This window comes from Bos indicus x Bos taurus, chromosome 7, assembly GCF_003369695.1.
Source record: "Bos indicus x Bos taurus breed Angus x Brahman F1 hybrid chromosome 7, Bos_hybrid_MaternalHap_v2.0, whole genome shotgun sequence".
In the NCBI taxonomy this organism is placed as follows: domain Eukaryota; kingdom Metazoa; phylum Chordata; class Mammalia; order Artiodactyla; family Bovidae; genus Bos; species Bos indicus x Bos taurus.
This window is the reverse complement of record NC_040082.1, coordinates 57058450-57077596: the sequence shown is the minus strand read 5'-3', so window position 1 is coordinate 57077596 and position 19147 is coordinate 57058450. Positions and strand designations below refer to the sequence as shown.

The window sequence follows — 19147 nt, the reverse complement described above, 5'->3', positions numbered from 1 at the left end:
TAATTTTCCCCAGGAATATACAATTCAAGTTGGGAGAGAAACGAAGATACATGCAGCTCTTAAAGAGCAGGTAAACAGTGATGGAATGCTGAGGGTCAGCACTGCCCCAGCTCAGAGAAGAGAGGAACAGAGAAGGTCGGATGGGCCAGATGAGGTGTCGGAGGGAAGGCACTTCAGAGGCCACCCTTTGAGAGGCAAGATGGGTTCCCATCAGCAGAGCAGAGCAGAGGGAGGCAGAAGTGGACAAGAGTGGGTGAGGGGAAAGGGAGACCCCTGTGAGCACAGCCAGGTTGGGGGTCCAGTGGTTCTGGGCATGGTGGGTGGTCTGGGGACTGAGCCAGAGACAAGCCTTCCAATGTCTTTCCCATTCCCAGGAGTCTCTAGGGATGACATACCATGGGATCTTTTAGTCACCTGTTCTATTCATTATCTTTTCTATGAGACTTTCTGTCACTTATACATTTTTGTGAACTCTTAAGAGGGAGGAAAGAGGAGGGGCTATGTTGGAGGAGTTTTGGCTCTTAATCTGAATGGTCACCAAAAAAGCAGTACAAAGTGGTAACTGTTGACCCTAGCTGTCCTGCATCCAGACCCCTTCTTGTTTTGGGACCAGCCTTTCGTTGCTTTCAGGTCATTTGGTTTTGGATGGTGATGACTATACCCCTGTGGCATGGCTGGACACAGTTCCCACATTGGTTCAGTGAAATGAGATCCCAGCTAGAACTCTTGGGAAAGGACAGCACCCATTCTTGCAGGGCAGCTGTACCAGTAGGGTATCAGCCCCGAGCTGCTGGGAGCCATCCTCTACCATGATGGGTGGGTCTTCCTGGAAATGGAATGATCCAAGGATGCAAAGCAAGAAATAGAGACTCTGAGACAGATTCAGGACACCATCGTCTGAACACCTGGATCCTACCAAATCAAAACCGTGGCCGTTTCAGTTACATGAGGAAAACATTTCCACCCCTCCTCTTTCTTTTTTTGTGTAAGTCTCTTCAAATTGGATTTCAGCCCGTTGTCACTCAAAGAATCTAGATTTATTCAAGGATTTATCTTGTTCCCACTAGCATTTTGTTGGCTTACCCTTAACATAGCATTCATAGTCAAGAGCTGTGTCAAGGAAGAACAGTATGTGCATGCAAGCGATGAAGACATCTCTCTGTACCTCCAAACAGGCACAGGTACATGTCACGTGCTTGGGAGGCAGAGACATTAAGAAGAGAACACAAGACTCTGAAAAAACTCTTTCTTCTTCTTCCCTTGACTCTGCTTACAGAGCAGTTCTCCCCCAAACCCTTGCTTTTTTCCGAAGAGAAGAATTTTTGGATCTGTTAAGTGTATTTTGCAGGGTTCCAAGACGTCAGGAGATAGGGAGGAGGTGAGGGGAAGGGAAACTCTGCAGATGCTTTTCGATCTCATTTGTGTTCTTCCCTTTTGCCCAATTACAAGGAATCAGCTGGCATCTTTTCTTTTTTTATTTCCTATTTGATGCAGAGCTTTTAAAAAAAAAACAAAAAACAAAAAACAACAACTAAGCATTAATATTACCGTAATGGGATTTGTTAATGATTTTCTGGGAAATATCTTCTTGAATCTCAGCAAAGATAATTCACTTGGTAGCAGCCCTTTCCTGCTTCCCTGCTAAGAATTCAACTCACCCAGTTCTTTCCGGAATCTAGCTAGTGTCTGAATGAGAGAGGGGAGTACAAGGAATGTTTCAGTCCAGCATCCATCACATAGACTCGAGCCTGCCACTGACTGAGGTCAGGGAGAAGAGGGTGGGGGAGAGCATTCAAGCAGAGCAAAAGCCTGAAGTCAAGCAGAAAGTCCACAGTAATCTGAGCCCCTTGGAGAAACGAATGTACTCACCGCTGCTTTGACTCTGGGGCGCTTTCTTTCTGGGGTGCTAGCAGCTGCGGCAGCCTACGGCGTCCACACTGTCCTAGCAGGACTGCAGCAGGCAGGCCTCTGCGGGAGGAAGGGAGTTCCCATCCTCCATCAGAAGGGAGTGGCCTTCACCAAAGGAGGCGATGCCCTTATTCCCCTAGGGGCCAGACGGTTGGGTCTGCGTGTCCTCTCTTGCTCCCTCTCTGATGTGTATGGAGCTCAGGGGAGCCCCCAGAGGCGGGCTATGTGCAGACCACACACCACACGCGCCCTGTTCCAGGTTGTCTCCCCAGCCTTGCAGAGCCTGGGGAGGGAGGCAGCGGAGTGTGGCGTGAAGCCACTCTCTTGGGGCCCTACTAGAGCGGCTAGTGGACCCACAGAAAGCCCAAGGACGAATACTTGCGTATTTATTTCTCCCCTTCTCATGTGATCTTATTTTTGGACCAAACACAAGAGCTATTTGAGGGCTGGACAGCTGCCAGGTGAAAGGACAGTTATCCCATCCAACTTGTCTCCATGCCTGTCTCTGAACTGTCCCTGTTACCTTTCCCCACGTAAGGCAGGAGGGGGAGGCGGGGCTTGCTCTAAACCTTACTTTTAATATATCTGAGCAATGAGTCTAAATTACTACTTTATTTCAACCGATTCATCCCCACCCTTTAAGGTTTCACAGAGGATCTATCCAATGAACAAAGTCACTGTTTCTATGTCTGAGGCTACACGTATAGCCATCATCTACACAGTGCTGTAGACACAGAGACCCTGTTACAACACTGGGTGGGACCTCAGCCCTGGAAGGCACTTGTGAGTGACATGGAGGAGCGAGGCTGTAACTCTGAATCTCTGATTCTGCCTGTTTCCTTTGGCTGCTTCTGCTTCTAACTCCTGGATTTGTAAAACTTACAATATGTAAATAGCTTGTTTTTTTCACTTCTGATTCTTCCTCTTCAGGCCTAAATGGGAAGCTCTGAAACGCTCATGCCTGACAAAATGCCAGTTCCATATCATTATCTTCGCCATCACCACAGTTATTTCTTGAGCCCTTGCAAAATGCCGTTCCCATCCTGAGCTCTTTTCTCGCGTTATCTCATTTATCCTCACAGCAGCTCTGTGGAGAAGGTAATCCTGTTCCCATCTGACAGCCAGAGAAGCAGAGGCCAGGAAGGTGAGCTTGCCAAGAAGAGAGATCCCAGCCCCATTGGCCGACTCCAGAGCAGGAGTTTTCAGTCACTTTGCTCCCTGCCTCCTGAATCAATAAATCATTGAAATTTCACTGTTGTTTTCATCTCATAAGAATAACAAAAACCCACGTTTGATTCAGATCCATGACTTCACTCCTCAATTTCTTTTCTCAAACTCAGTTCTTGAAGAGGAGAAAGATATAAGGTTTACAGTCCCAGGCCCTGATTCAAGGTGCAGGATGGAGAGTCTTGGGCCTCCATTCTCTGTGGAGCCAGTTTCCTATGAATAATTCACTGTGCAAACACAAGACACCAGAAAGGACTAGGCTGAACTGCCCAAGCTGCGGTCCCCTCTGCATCCAAGGTGAATTGCCCTTTCTCTCTGATAACTTGAGAGCCAGGGAGATAGAGCCTAGCAGCTTGTACAATACTTCCCTCTGCTGGCCACTGGTATGAATTACCCCCTGAATGGTGGTCTTAAAGATTTTCCAATGGGCACACCAAAGAATATTTTTAGAGAACCCGTTTCCAGGTTCCCAGATTTTATAAGGTATCTTTTCCTAAAACTGGTTAGCCTGAGAACAATGTCTGTGTTCATAATAATCCTATCCTTACTGGAAAGCATACCCCTCACTTTTCACAAATCTTAACTCAGGAGCCATAGCCCCAAATGTGAAAATTTCCAGGTCCAAGTTCCCAGACAAAAAGGTTCCTTTAATAATTTAACTCAACTTCCTTCAATAACTAATTAAGGCAATTTTAAATTTCACAGATTTTTCTTTTCCATCCCTTGAACTTGAAGGAGAGTACTGTGAAAGTTGTAGAGGATATTGGAAATAATAACAATAGATTAATAGGTACATTTAAAGAATTATATCAGAGTTTAATTTTTTAAATCCAATATTTATAATATGCTGGAAGTTATTATCTTAATTCCATATGAACTTGGTGGTGACCATTTAGCATCAATTTTTAAATGTGAGTATAGATAACATAATTTTTCATAATTGCTTTAGAAGGCACAGGGGCAAAAATGGGTGAAGCCCATTGTAGCCTAGGGTGGCCCTTGTTGACTGATAATTTGCTCTCATCCACCCACCCACCCATCCATCCATCTATCTTAACCACCCATCCATCCAACACCCATTGAGCATCTACTATGTGTCAGGAATTGTTTTAGGCACTAGATATAAAAATGATGAGTAAGAACTGACATGTGATATGCCAACTTCTTACTTATGAGTCCCTCTAGGGAGTTGAGTGAAGGGAAATAGATTAATTTAGTAATTTCTCAAATAAATGTAAGGATTCACCTTTGGTAAGTACTTCCAAGGAAGGGTATTCAGTGATGAGACAATGTATAATGAGGATTATATGTATATAATATATATATATATATAAACATTAATGTATATATACATTAATGTATTAATGTATATAACATATATATGTATATAATGTCAATGTATGATGACACTATATAATGAAGATTGACCTAACTCATGGTGAAGATGTCAGGAATAAGATCTGAACTCAGAAAAAGGTATTCAGCAATCTATATGAAAATCCAGGAAGAAAGGGCATTTTAATGAGGCAGGATTGGCAAGAAGTAGGATCAACCTTTGCCGAGTCAGTTGTGTTTTAGAAAGGGCATTTACTCTTACACAAAACAGTCCATATTGAAAATCAGTGGAAGCAAATTTTCCCCAGGGAATATTTGGCAATTTTTGGAGACATTTTTGGTTGCTGCAGCTGGGTTGTGCTCATGGCATCTGGTGCGTAGAGGCAAAGGATGCTGCTAAGCATGCTACAGTGTTCAGGATAGCACCGCACAGCAAAGTGTCCAGGCTGGCCCTAAGGTCAGTGGTGGAGATGCTGAGAGGGCAGGGAAGGCCCAGTAAGGGTCTACCCTGGATGTGGATTCATTCATCCGTCCATTCATTCATTCAGCAGGTGCTCATTGGGTACCCACTATGTTTGAGACACTCTTCTGGGGGTAATCAAGGCATACCAGGCACTCCCTAACCAAAATTGTCACCTCCAATGGCCTGATTGTGTTCATGTTACCCAGCCTAAACTTTTCACTATTAGAATGGTGGGCAAAACTGGTCTGGCTGCCTGTAGAAAAAAAGATAAAAATCTATGGATATTATTCACAATCTGGTCACTGCAATAAGGTAATGGTGAAACTGTATGTCTGTCAACAGGGAAATAGCTTCATAATTTGGTGCATCCATACAGTGGAATACTGGGCTGCCAAAAAAAGAAAAGAGATAAATTTCTTTGAGATGACTCAGAAAATAACCGTGAAGATATTAACTGGAAAATTTTTTCTGAACAGCAGATTGAATGTAGTTGATTTGATTTTTTAAAAAATTGGTTTTTATGAGTGTTTACTTGTGCATGCAATTGCTGGGAAAATTCTCACCAAATTTTTTAAATGTCTGTTTCGAGGAAGTGGGGGAAAATGTTTAACATGTTCATCAGGAAAAGTTCCCTACCTGATTTCCTCCTTTAACACCACCTAGATTCTCCCTAGTTCATCCTCTCAGTTATTATCACCTTCCATCACAGTATCTATTCCATGCTGTTAATCCAAGGTTCTTCAGAATTTGCTGCCAGACAGTCTTCATGGGCCCTTCTTGGGAGCTGGTCTTCCTGCCCCAGCCCTGTTCCCACCCCACCTCCCCAGAGCTTAAGTCAGGTGAACTTGTATCACACCACACTCGTACAAGACAGGCTTACCTCTGTGCCTGTAAAACAGTCCTTTGCTTTTTCTACTTGTATTAATTCAGATAGACTGGGTTACATGACATTTATAAATAATCTCCAAATTTCAGTAACTTAAAGTAACAAGGGCTTCCATGATGGCTCAGCGGGTAAAGAATCTGCTTGCAATATAGGAGACATAAGAGTTGCTGGTTTGATCCCTGAGTCAGGAAGATTCCCCATGGAAGGAAATGGCAACCCACTCCAGTATTCTTGCCTGGAAAACCCCATGGGCAGAGGAGTATGGTGGGCTACATACAGTCCATGGGGTCGCAAAGAGTTGGACACAACTGAGCAACTATGCACACACATGAAGTAACACAGGTCTAGTTCTCACACATCAACATCAGCATGTCTGTTTGTAGGTTGACTAGGCAGCTCTGCTCCGTGTCATCCTCAACTGAGGGTCCAAACTGAAGGAACTCTAACCCTCCACTTATAGGAGGGAAAGGGGAGAGGTGTTTACTGTTACAGCTAGCAGCTGGAAGTTACTCCTACTCACATTTCATTGGCCAAAATGAGTCTTACAGCCACACCTAACATAAAATGAGACAGAGAATTTTAGCCCTATAATTTGCTTGGAAGGTCACGGATCATATACTCTACATTCAAATACTCTACATCCTTACTTCTTTATCTGGTCACTTCTTGTGGTTTTTGTCAATCTTAGCTACATATTTTTTGAAGTTACATCATAAAATGTATGATGTGCAAGTTTTATAATCAAGATTTATAGTCACTATTTTCTTTATGAATTGAACTTTTTATTATTTGATATATCCTTCTTTAGCTGTAGTAATGCTTTTGGCCTGAAAATATGTTTTGTCTTACATTAATATGTACTATTAATATAATTTTGTCTAATATTTGTATTTTGTCCACCCTTTCAACATTTTTTAAATTAATATTTTAGATGTGTTTCTTATAAACAATATATAGATTTTTAAAATCCAGTTCAGTATTCTTTGGCTTATAATTGAAGTATTTTTTCATTCATATTTAATGTAATTATTGATATATTTGGGTCCATATCTACACCTTGTTAAATGCTTTCACTTGTCCCACATGCTTTATATTCTTTTTATTCTTCTTTTTTGCCTTTGGAGTGGTTAAATATTCTATTTTTTCACTCTGTTACCTTGCAAGCTATATACTTTTTTACTATTCTTTTTAAAGTTATCATGGCAATCACAATGTTATCTTGGATTTATCAAAGTCTAATGTTAATTAATGGGGCTTCCCAGGCTCAGTGGTAAAGAATTCACCTGCCAATACAGGAGACAAGTGTTCATTCCTGGGGTCGGGATGACCTCCTGGGAAGGCAATGAATGGCAACCACTCAAGGATACTTCCCTGGGAAGTCCCATGGACAGGGGAGCTTGGCATGCTGCAGTCCATGGGGTTGTAAAAGAGTCGGATGTGGCTTAGCAACTAACCATCAACAATAACAACGTTAATTAACATTTCAGTCTTCTTCCATAGTAATACAAGGACTTCCGAACATTTTAGTTCCATTTGTCCTCCCTCCTTACTACGTGTATTTGTTATAAAAATATAACTTTTTAAATCCCCAATGGACATTGCCATGTTGTTTTGTAGAGTCTACTTCATTTGGATTTCCTCAGATTAACCTTTGCATTGTTCTTCATTTCTTCCTGCATCTATATGTATCATATTAAATCATTTTCCTTCTGCTTAAAGATGCTTTAGTATCTGCAGCTATTAAAGAATCCTGAAAATGTCTTAACCTTTCTTATTAGAGGCTACTTTCACTGGGCATGGAATTCTAGGTTGGCATTTATTTTCTTTCAGTACTTGAAAGATACTTAAATTCTGTTAATTTCTAGCTTCCATTGTTTCTGTCAAGAAGTAAGCTAACAGTCTATTCCATTTTCTCAAGTAGTGATAGCTCCTTTTAACATTTTTTTTTTGGTCTTTGGTTTTCATATATTTTACTATGACGTACCTAGGTCGTGTTGTTATTTAATCGCTAAGTCGCGAATGACTTTTTTGTGACACCATGGACTGTAGCCCACCAGGCTCCTCTGTCCATGGGATTTTCCAGGCAAGAACACTGGAGTGGGTTGCCATTTCCTTCTCCAGGGAATCTTCCTGTACCAGGGATTGAACCCCCATCTCCTGCATTGGCAGGATACTTAGGTGTAGTTTTCTTTTTATTTGTCCTGCTTGGGGTTCCCAGGGATTCTGGAAACTGTGGCTTGCTTTTAGTCAATTTTGGCAGTTTCTCAAATATCTTCTCTTCAAATTATTGCTATTGCCCTATTCTCTCTCATCTCTTTCTAAAACTTCAGTTTTCACTTTATCTTCCTTATCTGTTGTTCTCTCCACAGTATTTTCCATCATTGTGTCTATGTTTCATCCTGATGTTTTCTTCTAACTGACTTCCCGGTTCATCAGTTCCCCCTGTGACTATGCCTAATCTGCTTTGAAGCCATCCACTGAGCTCTTCACTTTTGTTATTGTATTTTTCAACTCTAAATTTCTACTTGGTTATTTTTCAAATCAAGATTACCCCCCACGCACACACACCTTTAAGTTTACAGTTCTCTGCTGTATTTTTACATCTCCAAAGTCTGTGTCCAGTAACTCCAAAAGTGGAATTCTCTGGGATTGTTTCTATTGTAGTTGTTTCTGTTGGATCTCATTCATGTTGTCTTCTTTCCTTAGGTATCTGGGTATTTTCATGCTCAAATTGTATGTGAAAAATTGCTAGTAGAAGTAACATGTGACATTATGGTGTTATCTTCTTCCAGACAGTACTTAACATTTGCTTCTGCTAGACACCTGGGGATATTAGCAATTTAGGATAGTCTTAATCCAACTTAAAGAATTAAACTCATTGAAAGCTGGGTTGAGGCTCTACAAAATCTGGGGTTATTTCTGATTTGCCTAGTCTTAAGGTGTAGTCCTTCAGGGTCTTTGCCTAAAATGGGGAGTTACAGTGCCTCTCTTCTTTGGTGGGCACTGGATTCCACCTTTTGTCCCATTTAACATGCAAAATTGCCTAGGTACTGCTTAACTTTTCAGTTTCTTAGCTCTCTCTTCCTGAAGCAGTAAATGTCCCAAGGGGGAAGAACCCCTAGTTTTGGGGCTTGTCTCCTTGAACAGCTGCTGCTGCTGCTGCTAAGTCGCTTCAGTCGTATCCGACTCTATGCGACCCCATAGACGGCAGCCCACCAGGCTCCCCCGTCCCTGGGATTCTCCAGGCAAGAACACTGGAGTGGGTTGCCATTTCCTTCTCCAATGCGTGAAAGTGAAAAGGGAAAGTGAAGTCGCTCAGTCGTGTCCGACTCTTAGCGACCCCATGGACTGCAGCCTACCAGGCTCCTCTGTCCATGGGATTTTCCAGACAAGAGTACTGGAGTGGGGTGCCATTGTCTGCTCTGCCTTGAACAGCTATCTTTTCCCAAAACTTGGTTTGGCGATTCTTCATTAACTTATTGTCTTTGATGCCTTCAGGCTGATTTCATTCTCGTTTGGTCCAGACTTTCTAATTGTCCTCAGGAAGAGAGGAGAGCCCAGTGATGTAGTCTGCTGTGATCAGCTGGCAGGAAATGTAGATTCAAGAAGTCGTCCCTGTGTATGTACATGTGCGCACACTATGTGAGTGGCGAGCACTAAGGTCAACCAGAGAGCAGGGACCTATTTTTGTTTTAGGGAATGAAAGTCTCATGTTGCCAGATTTTCCAGTTTTTTCTTTCCAAGAGAAGTAGGAAATGCAGACTTTTTAAATGTGAAATTCCAATTTTCAATGGTGGTTAAAAAATTAACTCTCAATGAGCCAAACAAGACCCATCTAGGGTCCAAACCCAGCCCATAGGACACCAGTTTGAAATAGCTAGACTATAGTCTGTGTTGATGGGAGAAGTGGGGTGAAGGGTAGCTCTCCTGCACCATTAAACACTAGCTTCCAGTAGTCCAGGCTGCCTTGGATAAACTTGTGAAAGTCACTCAGTCATGTCCAACTCTTTGTGACCCCATGGACTAGCCAGAATACTGGAGGGGGTAGCCTTTCCCTTCTTCAGGGAATGTTCCCAATACAGGGGTTGAACCCAGGTCTCCGGCATTGCAGGTGGATTCTTTGCCAGCTAAGCCACAAGGGAAGCCCAAGAATACTGGAGTAGGTAGCCTATCCCTTCTTCAGTGGATTTTTCTGACCCAGGAATCGAACCAGGGTCTCCTGCATTGCAGGCAGATTCTTTAACAACTGAGCTATCAGGGAAGCCATAAGTTAATCAAAGTGAAAGTTGCTCAGTTGTGTCCAACTCTTGGTGACTCTATGAACTATACAGTCCATGGAATTCTCCAGACCGGAATACTGCAGTGGGGAGCCTTGCCCTTCTCCAGGGGGTTCTTTCTAATCCAGGGATTGAACCCAGGTCTCCCACATTGCAGGCGGATTCTTTACCAGCTGAGCCATGAAGGGAGCCCAGATAAACTTGAGGCCCTCATATAAAAAATAGCTTTAAGACCACTTTATGTCTGAACTGAAATCTCTTAAAAATGCCAAGGGGAGGATGGGTTCCAATCATAATATAAACAACATTTCTGAACAATCTCCCATCTCTCTCCCAAATTCTCCTCATAGCAACCTAGCAGCTACTCCATTTCCCCTTAATTTATCTCTTAATTCCTCCCAATTCAGGCAATTCCTGGCTCCTATCTCTCATCCCCCTTCTCACCTTCTGATCTATTCTGCTTTCTCCAATAGGTGATTTCCTGTCTTTTCTTCAGTGAACCCATCAACTTATCCAACCCACAGCATCACAAAGTTCAGAACCCCTCCCCTATTTTCCTACAGTCTGCACTAGAAAGTCTCCAAAACTTAGCTGGCCAAGACTAAATCTTCCTTCAGAGGAAGTGGGGGTGGCAAGAAACGGTGCTGTAAATACTCTAAAATACATATGTTTTCCTATCCCATCAGCTGTGCCATCTGGGCTGGGGTGAACCAAGGACAAGATGTCATTTGCAGAGGAGGTAGAGCCCTTATCCTGGATGCTTTGGCAGCAAGGTGACTTTTCCGATGGCTGTCATCTCCTTGTCACTTACCCTCTGTTGAAAGGACAGGGCCCCCACCCAAGCCACCACCCCTCCCATAAATGGGGAGGGAGAAGTTAGAAGGAAGAGAAGTCAAACATGGACTTTTTTCTGATGTGTCTAATAATAGAAAGTTGGCAAAGCGTGTCACAGAATACAAAGTATTTGATAAAAATAGCATATGTTGAGCTTGGGATTCAAGCTAGAGATGCATGGAAATGAAATTTGCTCCTTCCTTGAGTGTTCCCATGCTAGTGTAACAATTCTGTCTCTCTCATTAATGAGGGTTCAAATGCTGTTTTCTGTGGCCAAGCAGCTTCCTTTCCCAGGGTCTGATGGTGGAGGAGGTGCTGGCTCGATTAAAGAAAGCATGAGACTGAGAGGGTCACGGGCCATGGGCGTGGCTCCACCACCCGCAGACCCACCCTTGACTTTGACATGCAGCGTCAGGTCTACCTTCCACCAGCGTGAGGGTTTTCTAAACAAGCTCGGAGCCTGAACAGTAGTAATCTTACTCCCCTAGAGGAAGGCACTGCCCAGGCGGCCCTCAGTAAAGCCAAGTCCATAAAGGCTGCTGTTTTCCTTCCCCTCAGTCACCTTCTGGAGAAGGAAACAAATACCACTCCAGTGTTCTTGCCTGGAGAATCCCAGGGACAGAGGAGCCTGGTGGGCTGCCGTCTACGGGGTTGCACAGAGTTGCACAACTGAAGCGACTTAGCAGCAGCAGCAGCTTCTCAAGGTGTCTGGGACTCAGATTCCGCTCTTGCTCCTGAGGAACCCACAAGGCTATCCCTCTCAGTCAGGTTGGAACTCAAGGCTTGCCCTTTCTCAAAGCACATCCCACAGCCCAGAGAATTACTTACCCTTGGACTGTTGCCTCTCACCAGCTCTTCCAGATCCATCTCCTCAACATCCTGCTCTTGGCTGAGCTTCCTTTATTGAGAAGCAAAGCTGAGCCAATCTAATAATAAGAACAAGGGATCAGGTGGCCCCTTTTAAATTGCTTTTTAAAATTGTGGGTAAGATATACATGACATAAAACTACCATCTTATTTTTAAGTGTACAGTTCCGTTTACATTGTTGTGCAACCATACCATCATCCGCCTCCGGAACTCTTTTCCTCTTCTCAAACCGAAACTCGGTACCCAGTAGACAACGCTGCCACATGTCCCCCTCCCAACCCCAGCCTCTGACAACTGCCATTCTATTTTCTGTCTCTATGAATTTAACTACTCCAGATACCATATATGGGTGGAATCATACAGTATTCATCCTTTTGTGACTGGCTTATTTCACCTAGCGTAGTGTCCTCAAGGTTCATCCATATTGTGGCATGTGTCAGAATGATGTTCCTTTTTCAAAAGGGCTGAACAGTATTCCATAGCATGAACATACTACCTTTTGTTGATCTGTTCATCCATTGATGGACACTTGGGTTGCTTCCACCTTTTGGCCATTGTGAATAACGCAGCAATGAATGTGGATGCTTTTTTCCTGACTGTTTTGCCCCATTTGTCTTTTAACAAGACTTTTTAGGAAAGTTATCCAAATGGTGCATTATTTCAGGAATCTGAGGCCAACCCTTGAGAGCTGTTTTAGACAGACTTGATGTTTCTTGCAAAAAAAAAAAAAACTGTCACATGCATATAAGGCTGCCTGGGGATATGTATTCTGGCTTCATGTGTTGTGTGCTTTCCTCACTGATAGGGTTAAGAAATTACGTCCAGTGAGGGGAACATGTTTCTGACTATAGATGCATAACTTCTCAGGCCACTTGACCGTGGCACTCTTGACAGTGGCTGATTGGCAGACAGTGACGGGGGAGGTGATAGGCTAATACAGGTGCAAGAAGGCTTTGACATCAGCAAACATGTATCCTGACATGGGCTTCAAACACCTCCCTTGTTCTGACTCTTTAGGGTCCTTGCTGATTCACATCCACCCCCTCCCCAAGCTTTTAATTTTCCACCGTCAGCATTGCAACATGCTCATGTTTAACAAAACTACAAAGCAAATCATCCCTCACCTTGCCCCCACCCTGAGCCCTGTCACATTTCCTCTCCCACCCTCTCTCCCTGTCTTCTCCAAGAGACCTGCTTCACCCTCACTTCCACATCCCCACCTCCATCCGCTCCTAAACCCATCACACTCTGGTGCCCATACTCTGCTAGCTCTGGGTCCCGATACATGGCCTGCTGGGCCTCCCGGTTGAACTCCTGATAGACCTGAGTCCCAGCCCCCTGTTCAAGGCGAGAGCACTGCATCTTGAGTGGTCCTGGCATCTTGCTCCAGAGACAGTCCTTAGAACACCAAGAATTTTGTATTTTATTATTTTTTAAAATTTAAAATCTTTTATACAGTTTTTAAAAGCTACACTCTGTTCACAGCTATTACAAAATCTTGACTGTTTGGACAGATCACATTTATGTCCAAATTCTTTCTTTTAAAAAATTGTTTTAAAATCTGTAATGCAATTTGTAAAGGTTATTTCCCATTCACAGGTATTGCAGAATATTGGCTATGTATCCCATGTTGTGCAGTACACCCTTGAGCCCATCTTACACCCTGTAGTTCTGTATCACCTACGACTCCACCCTTATATTGCCCTCTACTCCCCCCTGGTAACCACTAGTTTGTGCTCTATACCTGTGAGTCTGCTTCTTTTCGTTATATTCACTAGTTTGTTGTATACTGATATTATACAGTATTTGTCTTTCTCTGTCTGACTTATTTCACTTAGCATAATGCCCTCCAAGTCCATCCATGTTTTTGCAGATGACAAAATTTCATTTTTATAACTATATATAAAGTATATGTTTACTACTATGTAATAGTATTCCATTGTATAGATGAATCACATCTTCTTTATCCATTCATCTGTTTTTTCATTTTTATTAAATGAGTTTATTTATTTACTTGGCTGCACCGGATCTTACTTGCGGCATGTGGGATCTAGTTCCCTGACCAGGGATGGAACCCGAGTCCCCTGCATTGTGAGTTCAGAGTCTTAGCCACTGGACCACCTGAGAAATCCCCCATTCATCTGTTGGTGGATACTTACATTGCTTCCATATCTTGGCAAGTGAAATAATACTACTATTTATTTCTCTTCCTCATCAAGAGAAGAGCTAAGACATATATAAAGTAGATAGCTAGTGGAAAGTTTCTGTGTAACACAGGAAGCTCAACCTGGTGTTCTGTGACAAACTAGAAGGGTGGGATGGGGGTGGGGGGCGGGAGGAAGGTTAGAGAGGGAGTGGACATGAGTGTACTTACGGCCGATCCACGTTACACAGCAGAAACCAACACTACATTGTAAAGCAATTATCCTCCAATTTAAAAAAATTTTTAAATTGAAAAGAAAAAAGAGAAGAGGTAAGGGATATAATCTACACCCACACTCTTACAAACTCAGAAATGAAGTCAATACTTGCAAATCACCTTTCAGACAGTGGAGCATGGTGATGAGGAGATCACCTTTATCATCAAACTTTGATACAATTCCCGCCTCTGTCAGTTGCTAGCTGGGACACCTTGGGCAAGCTTCTTATACTGTCTGTCTCTTCTCCTCATTTCTGGATGGCAATTGTAATTGCACCTACCTTGTAGAACTATTAGGAAAAATAAGAAAATGTGTGTTGAGTGCTGAGCACAGCATATGGCTTGTAGGAATATAATTTCAAAAGGATGAGCTCTTATTACAACTTTTTATTGGTGTAAGTTGATGTTAGTACTTATATCTGTCTTGATATTCATGCCTGTAAAATTTGAACGAATAAATCTCATAAGACTAAGGGATTTACTGCAGAATTCTCTAGGGAGTGATTTTTTCCAAAGAGATCAGATCAGAAGCATTTACTGAAGACGGCATGAGAACTGCAGGGAGAAGCATTGTCTGGGGGCCACTGAAAGGCACAGTCACTGAGGGAGGGTGAGCTTTCCTGGATGTGAGGGGATAAACCAAAAAGACAGGAGAGTGTGAAGAAATGTGTGCCTCACTGATTAGTGACACTTAAGATGGTCTCCATGATGCAGATACAAACACAGACTGTGGGAAAACAGCCAATGGAAAAGCTGTAGGAACTAAAACTACATGATAGCTAACAGGCTGGCCACCACATGAGGAGTCTACTGTTTGATGAATTTCACAAAACTGCAACCCTCGTTTTAAAGTAAGTAGAGATATTCCAAGAAGAGATTGCAGGGTCCATGAATAGGTACACGGGTCTGATAAAATGACTGAAGTATAGGCCGAAACTAAAAGCCATTGAGGTGAAATTGACACATATGTTCCACACGTGGAGGCTGGAGGGTGGCTGGGCTGAGGTGCAAGTCTAGTCCAGGGTGATTCTGCACAGCCGTAGAGCGCCTGACCTGTGGCTGGTGGGCACTGAGGTGCTATGAGTGTAAAACATGCACAACTCTCAAGGTGGAATAAAAAAATGTAAAATATATCAACAATGTAAAAAAAATATTAGTTGCATGTTAAAATGGTAACAGTTTAGACATAAATGTTGGGCAAAATAGAAGATTGTGTTCAGTCGCCAAGTCATGTCTGACTCTTCACAGCCCCATGGACTGCAGCAGGCCAGGTTTCCCTGTCCCTCACCGTCTCCTGGGGTTTGCCCACATTCATGTCTATTCAGTGATGCCACACAACCATTTCATCCTCTGTTGCCCTCTTCTGCCTTCAATCTTTCCTTGCATCAGGGACTTTTCCAGTGAATCGGCTATTTGCATCAGGTGGCCAAAGTTTTTGAATGTTGAGTTTTAAGCCAGCTTTTTCACTCTCCTTTTTCACTTTCATCAAGAGGCTCTTCAGTTCCTCTTCGCTTTCTGCCATAAGAGTGGTGTCATCTGCACATCTGAGGTTATTGATATTTCTCCTGGAAATTTTGATTCTATCTTGTGCTTCATCCAGCTTGGCATTTCGCTTGATGTACTCTGCATATAAGTTAAATAAGCAGGATGACAGTATACAGCCTTGACATACTCCTTTCCCAATTTGGAACCAGTCCATTGTTCCATGTCCAGTTCTAACTGTTGCTTCGTGACCTGCATACAGATTTCTCAGGAGGCAGGTAAGATGGTCTGGTATTCCCATCTCTTTAAGAATTTTCCACAGTTTGTTGTGATCCACACAGTCAAAAGTTTTGGTGTAGTCAATAAAGCAGAAGTAGATGTTTAAAACTCAACATTCAAAAAACTAAGATCATGGCATCTGGTCCCATCACTTCATGGCAAATAGATGGGGAAACAATGGAAACCATGACAGACTTTATTTTCTTGGGGTCCAAAATCACTGCAGACGGTGACTGCAGCCATGAAATTAAAAGACTTGCTTGCTTGCTCCTTGGAAGAAAAGCCATGACCAACCTAGATAGCACATTAAAAAACAGAGACATTACTTTGCCGACAAAGGTCTGTCTAGTCAAAGCTATGGTTTTTCCAGTAGTCATGTATGGATGTGAGAGTTGGACCATAAAGAAAGCTGAGTGGCAAAGAATTGATGCTTTTGAACTATAGTATTGGAGAAGACTCTTCAGAGTCCCTTGAACTGCAAGGAAATCAAACTAGTCAATCCTAAAGGAAATAAGTCCTGAATATTCATTGGAAGGACTGATGCTGAAGCTGAAGCTCCAGTACTTTGGCCACCTGATGCAAAGAACTGACTCATTAGAAAAGACCGTGATGCTGGGAAAGATTGAGGGCAAGAGGAGGAGGGGACAACAGAGGATGAGATGGTTGGATGGCATCACTGACTCAATAGACATGAGTGTGAGCAAGCTCTGGGAGCTGGTGATGGACAGGGAGGCCTGGCGTGCTCCAGTCCATGGGGTTGCAAAGAGTCAGACACAACCGAGTGACTGAACTGAACTGGCCAAAGTGTTGGAGCTTCAGCTTCAGCATCAGTCCTTCCAGTGAATTTTCAGGGTTAATTTCCTTTAAGATTGACTGGTTTGATCCCTTGCTGTCCAGGGACTCTCAAGAGTCTTCTCCAGCACTACAGTTCAAAAGCATCAGTTCTTTGGCACTCAGCCTTCTTTATCATCCGATTCTCACATAGAGGATATGAAAATTAGTTTGACTGTTTTTTCTGTTTTAATGTGACTTCAAGAAAATGTAAAATTATATATATGGCTTGTATTTGTGACTTGCTTTATATTGCTATGGGACTGTGCTGGTTGGCTCAGCCCCACACTCCCCTGTCCCAGCCAAATCTAACTGGTATTAACCATGACCTTGGACAAGTTATTTAATCCATGGAAGCTCCATTTTCCTCATTAGTATGAAAGTGGTTGTAGGAGTTAAAGAGGGTAATTAAAAAGCATTAGTAGAGTGCCTTGCCTAGAGTAGGTAGTCAACGAATGTAAGCTGTTATTTTTTGTTGTTAGTTAAACCCATCGAACTGAAAATTTACTGTAGGTCAGTAGCATCTTGTATTAAAGGCAACACTATGGGACACTGTCACAGTCTACCAAGTGAGAGAGGAACATCTACCCACCTTTTAGAGCAGCGGTTCTCAGGCGCTAATGCCTGAGAGGGGTGCTACTGGCATCTAGCGGGTAGAGGACAGGGATGCTGCTAAACATCCTACAACATACGGAATAGCTCCCACCCCCCAAAACACACACACAGAAAACTATCAGGTCAGAATATCAGTAGGGCCCAAGGTGAGAAACCCTAAGTTAGAGGCTTTTGGTTGCTTGCAACTTACACTGATTGATGGTCAGATTCTAGCGTATGTATGATGTAAAGAGAAACTACAAATGCCATCCAGTTGCATGCCTCCCAGCCTGCAGCATCTTCGTCATCCAGGAAGTTATTAGAAATGCAGATTCTCAGGCTGTATCTCAGTTCCGCTGAATCAGAATCCCTGGAGGTGGAGCCCAAAAATCTATGGTTTAACAAGTCCTCTAGCAGATGCTAATATACTATAAAGGCTGAGAAACCTGCTCCTCTGTTTTCCTGGTTACCATTTCCTGCACATCCCAGGCCTGAGCAGCAGGTGGCAGCAAAGCCTATAAAGATGTTGTAATTCCTGCAAGAAGTTTGTGCTTTTGCCAAATCAGTTAGTAACAGAGTTGGGCGCCAGAGTGTTTTCACACTAGATCACAGTTAATAATGCCAGCTTTCTCATTTCAGGGAAGCCAGAGGGGAAATGGTTCATAGTCCTCCTAAGGTCCCTTCTTGGTCACACAGTGCTCCCAGGGCTTTGAAATTGTCCAATTCTAACATCTGTTACCGGAGAAGACAGTGGCACCCCACTCCAGTACTCTTGCCTGGAAAATCCCATGGATGGAGGAGCCTGGTAGGCTGCAGTCCATGGGGTCACTAAGAGTCGGGCACGACTGAGCGACTTCACTTTCAGTTTTCACTTTCACGCATTGGAGAAGGAAATGGCAACCCACTCCAGTGTTCTTGCCTGGAGAATCCCAGGGATGGGGGAGCCTCGTGGGCTGCCGTCTACGGGATCGCACAGAGTCCGACATGACTGAAGCGACTTAGCAGTAGCAGCAGCAACATCTGTTACAAAGGCATATTCTCCAACAGAGAATTTAGTGAGTAATCCGGTATGGACTATTCTCCTAAAATACTTCTCACCCTGTAAAATCCCAAAGCCAAGAGAATAAATCATTTCTGCTGTCCTCAGAAAGGACAAGAATTGTCCTCAGAATGCCAAGTATTCAACTCATCACCCATCTGAATGGACCCTTGGCCCTTCCTCATGGGCCAGATCTAGTGAATGATGAGCATCTCAAGTTTCCAGGGATCTTTTGTCTGGCAGAAAAAAACCTAAGTTTGTTTAACAAACTTTATTAAGGATAACAGTGTCAGATTTTGTTTTTCTGGGCTCCAAAATCACTGCAGATGGTGATTGCAGCCATGAAATTAAAAGATGCTTACTCCTTGGAAGGAAAGTTATGACCAACCTAGATAGCATATTCAAAAGCAGAGACATTACTTTGCCAACAAAGGTTCGTCTAGTCAAGGCTATGGTTTTTCCAGTGGTCATGTATGGATGTGAGAGTTGGACTGTGAAGAAAGCTAAGTGCCGAAGAATTGATGCTTTTGAACTATGGTGTTGGAGAAGACTCTTGAGAGTCCCTTGGACTGCAAGGAGATCCAACCAGTCCATTCTAAAGGAGATCAGCCCTGGGATTTCTTTGGAGGGAATGATGCTAAAGCTGAAACTCCAGTACTTTGGCCACCTCATGCGAAGAGTTGACTCATTGGAAAAGACTGTGAT

The 19147-nt window shown here is 43.1% G+C and overlaps 2 protein-coding genes across 4 annotated transcripts in view; one reads left to right on the top strand and one right to left on the bottom strand.

Moving 5' to 3' along the window:
• Window positions 1–2266, bottom strand: part of FGF1 (fibroblast growth factor 1) — a 107024-nt gene extending 104758 nt beyond the window's left edge. For 2 of the 3 annotated variants that reach the window (XM_027546121.1, XM_027546122.1), the window contains exon 1: window positions 1870–2265. The gene's annotated coding sequence lies outside the window, so the exon portion shown is untranslated. Of the gene's footprint in view, window positions 1–1869 lie in introns of all 3 variants that reach the window. The other variant, XM_027546123.1, reaches the window with a different exon arrangement.
• The window catches only part of LOC113895217, a 453671-nt gene that overhangs the window by 415551 nt on the left and 18973 nt on the right, over window positions 1–19147 (top strand). The gene's annotated exons all lie outside the window — the stretch shown is intronic.